Source organism: Megalobrama amblycephala, linkage group LG24 (genome assembly GCF_018812025.1).
Source record: "Megalobrama amblycephala isolate DHTTF-2021 linkage group LG24, ASM1881202v1, whole genome shotgun sequence".
Classification (NCBI taxonomy): Eukaryota; Metazoa; Chordata; class Actinopteri; order Cypriniformes; family Xenocyprididae; genus Megalobrama; species Megalobrama amblycephala.
The window spans coordinates 11,266,210-11,275,995 of NC_063067.1; the positions used below are offsets into that span (position 1 = coordinate 11,266,210).

The window sequence follows — 9,786 nt, forward strand, 5'->3', positions numbered from 1 at the left end:
ATAGTGGTGTTTTAGAGGTAAAAAATGATATAAATACTGTTCGGTTTCTCACACAAACCGATCGTTTCGTGTCTTAAGACATCAATGTGTCGTCACGAGCCGCAGGGTTTAATTTGGATTTGTCTTAGCAAGTTTTATTTACTGTTATAATTGAAGTTCCTATCCACTGCTATTATTTGACTGACAGACGGCAGCGGTTGCAGTTAAAAATCATAATTTGCGTTCGACTGAAGAAACAAATTCACCTACATCTTGGATGCACTGGGGGTAAGCAGATAAACATCAAATTTTCATTTTTGGGTGAACTATCCCTTTAAATATGCCAAGATAAATTCAATTTTTAATTCTAGGGCACCTTTAAGAGAAGGCAGACTAGGGAATGTTGTGACTGATGTCACTGCCATTACACGATAGGCTGAGCTGAGAGGTGCCGCACGTTATTAAGTTAGCCGTTACGCTTTCTCCAATGGTAAGAGATACAGACCCTCTTATCTCCCTATTCACAAGTTCATGTGCCCATATAATCTTAGCGTAAGTGGTAAACAGATTTGGCTTGCTGTCTGCTATAGAGGGGCTCGGAAAGGATATCCTACTCCAGCTCCGATTGCCCCCCTATAACAGGCAAAATATAGTACAAAAAGGAGGAGGGATGCCGAAAGAACTAACAACAGGAAGAGGTAAGACGCTGGTTTTATACCTTGGTATTAATTGGAAGATTAGATGGCCGTACTCCTCCCGAAATTACGTTTATTAAAGGTGCCCTAGAATTTAAAATTTAATCTACCTCGGCATAGTTAAATAATTAGAGTTCAGTACATGGAAATGACATACAGTAAGTCTCAAACACCATTGTTTCCTCCTTCTTATGTAAATTTGATTTGTGCAAAAGACCTCTGAAGAACAGTCGAATCTCAACATAACACCGACTGTTACGCAACAGTCAGGATCATTAATATGTACGCCCCCAATATTTGCATATGCCAGCCCATGTTAAAGGCATTAGACAAGCCAGTATTAATGTCTGGAGCAGCACAGCCAAATCAACAGACTTTATGCATGTAAGCAAGCAAGGACAATAGCGAAAAATGGCAGATGGAGCAATAATAACTGACATGATCCATGATATCATGATATTTTTAGTGATAATTGTAAACTATCTTTCTAAATGTTTCGTTAGCATGTTGCTAATGTACTGTTAAATGTGGTTAAAGTTACCATCGTTTCTTATTGTATTCACGGAGACAAGAGCCGTCGTTATTTTCATTATTAAACACTTGCAGTCTGTATAATTCATAAACACAACTTCATTCTTTATAAATCTCTCCAACAGTGTGTAATGTTAGCTTTAGCCTGTTAGCCACGGAGCATACTATCAAACTCATTCAGAATCAAATGTAAACATCCAAATAAATACTATACTTACATGATCTGAGGCTGCATGATGAACACTTTGTAAAGATCCATTTTGAGGGTTATATTAGCTGTGTGAACTTGTTTATGCAATGTACACTGCGTTCCAAATTATTATGCAAGAGACAAATCAGTAAGATTTCTGTACAATAAACATTCAGATTTTAGTTTTTCTAAGAAAATGTTTGTTTGTTTATTTATCCATGTCTTTTTAGATAACTGGTATCAATCTCAGACAAAATAATTATATTATAGAGTCACGAGCTTGGGGGCGGGGAGCGCGAGCATTTAAAGGGGACACGCGCTGAATCGGCACATTTATAATTATGCCCAAAAATAGGCAGTTAAAAACTGAATAAAAAAAATCTATGGGGTATTTTAAGCTGAAACTTAACAGACAAATTCAGGGGACACCTTAGACTTATATTACATCTTGTGAAAAAGCATTCTATGGCACCTTTAACTTCACTAATAATACAATCTCTGGCTTGATGACGCCAGGTTTAAGCGCGGAATCTTGGGACATGTGGTCTTCATCTCAACGGTTGGTGGAAAAGAACTGGGATAGTACTCGAGAACAAATCATGTTCATGGATGCGATTATTAACTTTACTGTAGTATGAAGCAGAGCAGGGCCGAGTGTTGTAGGAGCTGAACGAGGACACTGGAGCGATTGCGCAACACATGCCTCACGAGCAGCGGAACTTTTATTATGACACAGTCACCGGCGCCGTTTCCGCTTTTCCGGTCATGAGTATGAGGTAACACAGCTCTGTTTATCATATTAGATACATTGAGTGTGTTGAAAATGATGTTATAACGTTACTCTGTGCGTTCGCTCGGCGGCTGCTGTGAGACACTTGTTGCACACTGCAGTAAGATAGATCGATTTTAGAATATCATATTAAATGCTGGATGCTTTTGTTGATAAATGGCATGCAATTAATTTTAAAACGTATTGTATGATGGAGAAAATGCTGTATTACTAAAAAATAAAGCTGAATCTGATTATGCTATGTTAGCTACTTGACAAAATAGTGTTTTTCTCTGAGGCATGGTACTCGCAAAAAATAAAAAAAATTTGATTTAAACAATTAGACTAGTGTTGAGCTATGTAACAATAATTAGTTTTCTGTCTATAAATATATCAAAACAGTTCTTCCATTGTCTATTAAAACATGTAAACATTAAAGCGCCATTGATGTTTCCATGGTTTTTACAAAATAAAACCGGAAACTGAGGATAGTGCGGGTATGATGCAATTGACAGGCGACGACTCACACGTCCCGAAGCCTTGGTTAAAATTGCAGTTTTCTCACGATTTACAAATAGTTGCAAACATTTGGGATGTTGTAAGTACTCAAGTGAACAAAATATAACACTGGTGACTGGCCTAGTGTTTTTTGTATATTTTACTGTATATTCTTACATATTGCACCTTTAAGTCCTGTGTTTTCACAGTTGCCTTGTCCAGTATTGTCTGTATTAAAGTGAGTGCTCTGTTTAGAGTTGTGGCTGTTAAATTTAGGAATGTAAAAAAAACAAAAAAACACTCTGGAAAGCACTACCTCTCTGCAGCTGGACAGATCTCCACACTACTGTTAGTGAGTCGTATTTCAGATGTTCCTCCATGAGCGAAACGGATAAACCGAACCCCACATCCATAATTCTTGAAGACGTGGGTCACCTGAAATGAAGCAGAATAAACACAGGGACAATTAAGCTTTGATTATTAGTTTGATTACAGTGAAATCAAACACTGTCAGTATTATTCTACTCACTGGACACCACGGATAATTGTCCCCCTGATGAAAGAAAACTTTATGAGGACGATAGCCACAGATGGCTTTCTTCTCTTGATCAAGCAACTCTACTGTGATCTGATAATGACCTCTATGTTGAGAGAGAGGGGTATACCTGCAGATAAGACATCAAATAATTGTGGCTCTGTTCAAAAATTGTGTTTTTATATTAGAAACTGAATTAACACTAGTACTGTGTTCTTACAGAGATCACATAAAAATGAAAATTTACTCATCATTTACTCTCACTCATTTCATTCCATCAATGAAGATGTTTTGAATGTTGATGAGTCCAAGCAACATTAGACTCAATCAACGTTCATGTTATGGACAAAAAACAGACATTTTCAAAATATCTTTTTTTGGAGAAAGTCATACAGGTTTGGATCGACAAGAGGGTGAGTAAATGATGACATTTTAAGGTGATTGACAAGAGGGTGAGTAAATGATTACAGACTTTAAATTTTTAGGTGAACTAATGACAATTTCTGTCCTGATTACACAAAACGTATGTAGGTTATTGCAATAAAAATACAAAATAATATGAAATATGAACGTCATACCGCTTCAGTTCTCATACTGCCAGGCACAATTCCAACATTAGGCACATGTGACCCAAAAGACTGTTCAATTACATGAAATTAATCACATAAAATATGAAATTCACTACCTAAGATACTGTAGCATGAAATGGGGATTTGAGTGACGCTCACCAGTCTGATATTTTGATATGAGGTTGCTGTTGATCCATGAAAGCAGCACTATAACCTTCTTTCTCTAAATCAATCAGCTGCTGCTTCAAACATAACCTGAGGACAAGGTTTATGGGTGATTCATGTGTGGACTGGCTTGGTTATTCATTTATTTGCATATTGTAACATCGACTGAATGAAATGAGCTCAAAACTTTCCAGAAAGTTTTAAAACATCAAACATACCAAAGAGATGTTGAAAAACATTTAGTGACACTGTTGTCTGGAAAACGGTTTTCTATTTTCTTCTGTCACCCAGTCACCTCCATTCTGTACATCCTCCCATCCTTGAAGTCCATCTAATAAAAACATCAGAAAAAAGACATTACTCACAGCAAAAGTTCATTATAGTGACACTTATTGTAATAGGTTCTTAATAATGTGGCTCACCATCCGCTCTGGGATTCTTGAGCAAGTTTCGTGGATTCTTAGCTAGAAAGTAAAACAGGCGCCAGTCTTCTGGGGTTCTGGAAGCATCACAGGGCTGGATTTCCTCTCTCTCACAGCGCTCTCTCCAGTGTGAAGCACTGTCCACCAGCTCCTTCCACTCACGACACACCAGCCGACAGACTCGCACCACCTGATGTGCAGGCAGGTTCAGTAGGATCTCCTCAACCACAGCCAGAGGAACATCTGGAACATCTGAATGCAGAGCTGTGCACTGACAGAGGAAGAAAGATAAGCTTTCAGGTTCTAATCCTGTTGGAAGCTGGAGCGTTGCTAGAGTCAGAAGATATAAGTTAAGTCCACGAGACCGTAGGGTGTCCCATTGAGCATTTTAGGTTTCATAAGGGTGCTCGCAAGCGCCCTCGATGCACACTTCCGGTGTGCCTGCAAATCAGATGGTCCTCACCGCAGAACACGAGATCCAGGGGACGAGGTTGGATCTAGATCCAACTCCTCCCATTTTACATATTCCTTAATGGGTTAATTCACCCCAAAAAATGAAAATAATGTCATGTATTACACTCATGTCGTTCTACACCCATAAGGCCTTCGTTCATCAGAACACAAATTAAGATATTGTTGATTGAAACTCTCAAGGTCCATAAAGGTAGTGAAAACATATTTGAAACAGTTCATGTGAGCTCAGTGATAATCTTAATATTATAAAGCAACAAGAATACTTTTTGTGTCCCAAAAAAAAAAACTTTTTAACAAAATCTAGTGATGGGCTGATTTCAAAACTGCTTCTGAAGCGTTTTGAATGCAGAGGTGTAAAGTACTTGAGTAAATGTAATTAGTTACTGTACTTCAGTATCTTTTTGGCTACTCTGTAGTTTTACTGAGTGTCAAAGATATTGGCAACTTTTACTCTCTACTTGACTATATTTTTGAGCAAGTAAATGTAGCCTACTTTTTACTCCACTACATTTGTTATGAGTAACGCAATTACAAATTACATTTTCATGGCAGCTTTCAGTGGGGGGAGATGAATGGTGGAGAGAGAGAGTTTCCTGTGGTAAAAATGTGAATATATGTGTGAAAATATGTGTGTGTATATATATATTTGGTGCACAAAAAAAGTATTCTTGTCGCTTTATAATATTAATATAGAACCTTTTACTTGGATAACAAAATAAATGTTATACAACCTATTTTATTTGTGAAGTGAAACCTATATTCCAAAAGATCAGGGGCTTTTTCCAATACATCAGGTGTTTAAGCTCTTTAAAATTAATATTATACAATATTTTAAGGCAGTAATCTTTTCTGGGAACACAAAAGGAACCGAATCCCAGGACTGATGGTATAACATTATATAACAAATGAAACAAAGAAATCAAAACTTACTGCAGCTGTTCTGTTTTCAAAGTCCCTCGAATCAATTTGATCGCTCTCTGAAGGATCAATCCTTTTCCTAAGTGTGGATCCACTGGAGTTACGTTTCATCTTGCGATAACAACACAGTGAACCAAAACGGTTAATATTACCGAAAGACTTTCACATTAGTTATATGTCTAACGTCGTTCTGTTAACCAGCGATAACTACTCTTAAAGCGGCAGCATCTAATCTGCTTCTGGAAAAGCGGAATATGTCTGGCAGAAGAGCGTCTGGGCGGCTGACATTAACACTAACAGCAGTAGCAGTATTAGTGCAGAACAAAAGTGGGCGTGTCTGGATTTGTGGGTGTTTTCAAACTGGTGGGTATTTATATATCATGCAATGAAAATGCTCCCCTTCAACCGACCCCACCCCTAATCCCCACCCACATTCTGACTTGAGCAAATCAGGTAACGCTCTCAAAAACGCCCCTCTGTTTATGGTTCTCGCCCATCAATCATTACTGTCCTGCAGAGACCTGTACTTGAGGTGCTTCATTTCCCGTTAGTCACATGTACTTTAGGGGAGTATTACAAGTAAGTTAGGACCTCATTTAGGACCAAGCGGCAACCTCCCCCTTTCTCTCGTGAAGCCAATACGGAAGTAACTTAAACTGCGATTCATCGACTGGCCGCTAGGGACAGGCTACAAAAGAGAGCAGAATCTCATAGAGTCCCATGTTAAATTGGCCAAGTTTATAGCAGAAAAAAACATGTTTACAAGTTGGTTCAAATTGTGGTTTTGGTCTATACTGCTATTTTTGCCCTTCATGACAACTCTGAGGGGGGTGAATTTTTTTATAACGTATCCGTTTAAATTATATTAAGCCTTAAAGTTCTGCATAATTAAGGGCGTGGTCACTTGAGTGACAGGCAGATTGCGCTGCTGTCTGTGAGCCGTCATGTTACCTCAGCTGCCGCTGAATTTGGCATCTCAGCCGTATTTGTGCTCGATTATTTTATACAATTATAAAATATGGCTTGCTGCATAATATTCGAGACTGATGCGTGTCTGTGTAGATGTGCATGCATGGGGAAGAGACACAGAACACACGTTGTTGGATCGTGGCATTGGCTGAAAGTTTTGGTTGTGAGATTTACTGCAATGACAATACCAGGAGGATATCAAAATCCGACAGCACTGATACGATCGTATACAGTTTTACAACATAAAGGCTGCTCAGATTGCATCCTTTCTTGAAGAACGATGACAGAGAGCAGATCATTCAGAAGAAATGTGACGTTTTTTTGTTTTGCAATAGACACTCATATTTTACCCAAGTGCCACAGATTGGATTCATCTCGCAATCTCTTTCATTATAAAGGTATGAAGTCCCATTTGATTTTCCATGTTGTTATTTGCACAACCAACACTACTGGTGTTGGAGGATCTATATCTTAAAAAACACCGTAGATTGACAGTAAGCCTTTAGAACGTTCTGATGATAAAACTTATCTTCATTAATATTTTAGATCGTATCTAAGATAGATAGATAGCTCCTTTGCTGCTAACATGGTCACGTCGAGCTAGGAGGGCGTGGTTTCAGCAACCAGTCATATCAGCTCAAACCACCTCCCCGCCTCTTTGCCCATTTTCAGTTATCCGGGAGTGACGTGCGGTGACGCGCAGCTAAGATGGCCGCGGCCTCATTTTCGCTTCAAAACTCTTTTTCAAAACCGTTCAAAACACAAAACTGCTGTTCAGAACTCTATGGGTGACGTCACGGACGCTACGTCCATATTTTTTTACAGTCTATGTTTAGGACAAAGGCTGTTGCAGAATAACATTTCCAAAGTGCATTATTATGACTATTATCTTAACGGAAATGGTTTTACAAAGTTTAACAATCCTAAAGAGTTTCTTAACTTTAGCATAACTCTAGTGTCCTAACTCAAAACTCATTTGAATCACATTACAGCCCCGTTGGAGAATAGAGTTTATATTTATTAATTATAAAACACGAAGAACGGCGATGTTTGATGGTGAAATTCAGAAGTCCCAGATGATGTGCTGCGCTTTGACGTCAAAACACTAAAAAATAATTAGGCTACAGACTCCCACGAAATATCATTTTGCCGAGCTTATCAAACTACTTCTGCAGCACTGGAATTAAAAGGATGACGATTTTGTTTCTCCAGAAATGTAATGCACGTGTAACACGTCCCGTGCACATGGTTTCGGTCTGACTTTCAGCCTGGACTTCCGTCTGAATCATCGGGTTAACGTGTTACTGGGAAAGTTTTTTTTTTTCTATAAACCATCTGTTATATTTGGTATGTTGTTGTGGAAACAAAAAGGCTGCATTTTTCATTAATGTAATGTTGGGTAAATTCTTTATCCATAAGTATATGAAGACAAAACCTTTTCCATCATTGAAATATAAAGAGTAAAGAAATAAAGAAAATATAAAGAGCCTGCAAACTTTCTGGGATGATAAGAGACTTTGGCTCATTGGAAGAAAAATGAAAAGACCCATTTTTTTATTCCTTTTTTCAATGTATTGATGTACCTTTATTTACTATTTATTTATTTGCAGTTAGCCTACTGAATGCCATTAATGTAGGCTATATAGTGTTTTTTATGTAACCCCTCCCCCCCCACAACACAAATATAATACGTTTATTTAAACAGCATATATGCAATGCATGAAATACATGCAGAACAGCTTGAATTTTGATGTCCAAATTTCATAACTTATATCCGATTTCAAAACTATCAAAATTTTCTGTAAAGAGTTTTAGATTTAGTTTTTCATTTTGTTTTCAGTTGGATCGTAGTCTGGCAGCCAAACCTTCAGACTGACGGCAGAAGGTCATGGCTCATATGTATAAAGCCACTCAGAGTAAAATTTTAGTCTTAAAGGGTTAGTTCACCCAAAAATGAAAATTCGGTCATTTATTACTTACCACACCCGTAAGACCTTCGTTAATCTTTGGAACACAAATTAAGATATTTGAGTTGAAATCCGATGGCTCTGTGAGGCCTCCACAGGGAGCAATGACATTTCCTCTCTCAAGATCCATAAAGGTACTTTAAAAACATATTTAAATCGGTTCATGTGAGTACAGTGGTTCAATATTAATATTATAAAGCGACGAGAATATTTTTTGGAGCACCAAAAAAACAAAATAACGACTTATTTAGTGATGGCCGATTTCAAAACATTGCTTCAGGAAGCATCGGAGCACAAATGAATCAGTGTATCGAATCTGCTGTTCGGAGCACCAAAGTCACGTGATTTCAGCCGTTGGCAGTTTGACACGCGATCTGAATCGTGATTCGATACACTGATTCATTATGCTCCAATGCTTCCTGAGAGAGGAAATGTCATTGCTCCCTATGAAGGCCTCACGGAGCCATCGGGTTTCAACTAAAATATCTTAATTTGTGTTCCAAAGATTAACGAAGGACAGAATTTTCATTTTTTGGGTGAACTAACCCTTTAAGAGTGTCAAAATTCTAAGAATGATGTAATTTTACTCTTCTATACCTAAGAATAAGTATGATTCATAAAGGTTCCTAAGTGTCTCCTAAATTATTTAGGAGAGCTGCAGAGGTCTCCTAATCTTAGGAATAACAAGATGGCAGCAAAGAAGTGGAGATACATGCTCTCCAATAAATATATGATGTATTGGAGTTGATAAAATGATATAAACTTGATTGTCAATTCTTTTTGTAACCAACCTAATAAGAAATGTAATAATAACTTTAAATAAATTTAATAAATATTACTTAAACAAAAAATAGTATGTTTAATGCATTTTAATACGTTTAAAGATGCTGTATGTGATTTCTTAAATTTGTTGTTGAACACTGTTGATATTTGAAATAAACCCAAACAAACCCACCCCTCTCTTCATTGCGCCGCCTCCAAAACTCACCACCCTGCTCCGAGTCGGTCTCAAATCCCAGCCCAATGATGCTAAACACCTCATTCTCTAGTGGGCATCAGTGTGCAGTAGTTTAACGCCAAAACTCTCATCTGGCCACTGTTACAC

The 9,786-nt window shown here is 37.8% G+C and overlaps 1 pseudogene; it reads right to left on the minus strand.

The window, feature by feature from the left end:
* Positions 1 to 2,738: 2,738 nt before the first annotated feature.
* On the minus strand, positions 2,739 to 6,070 carry LOC125259708 (annotated as a pseudogene).
* Positions 6,071 to 9,786: the final 3,716 nt, after the last annotated feature.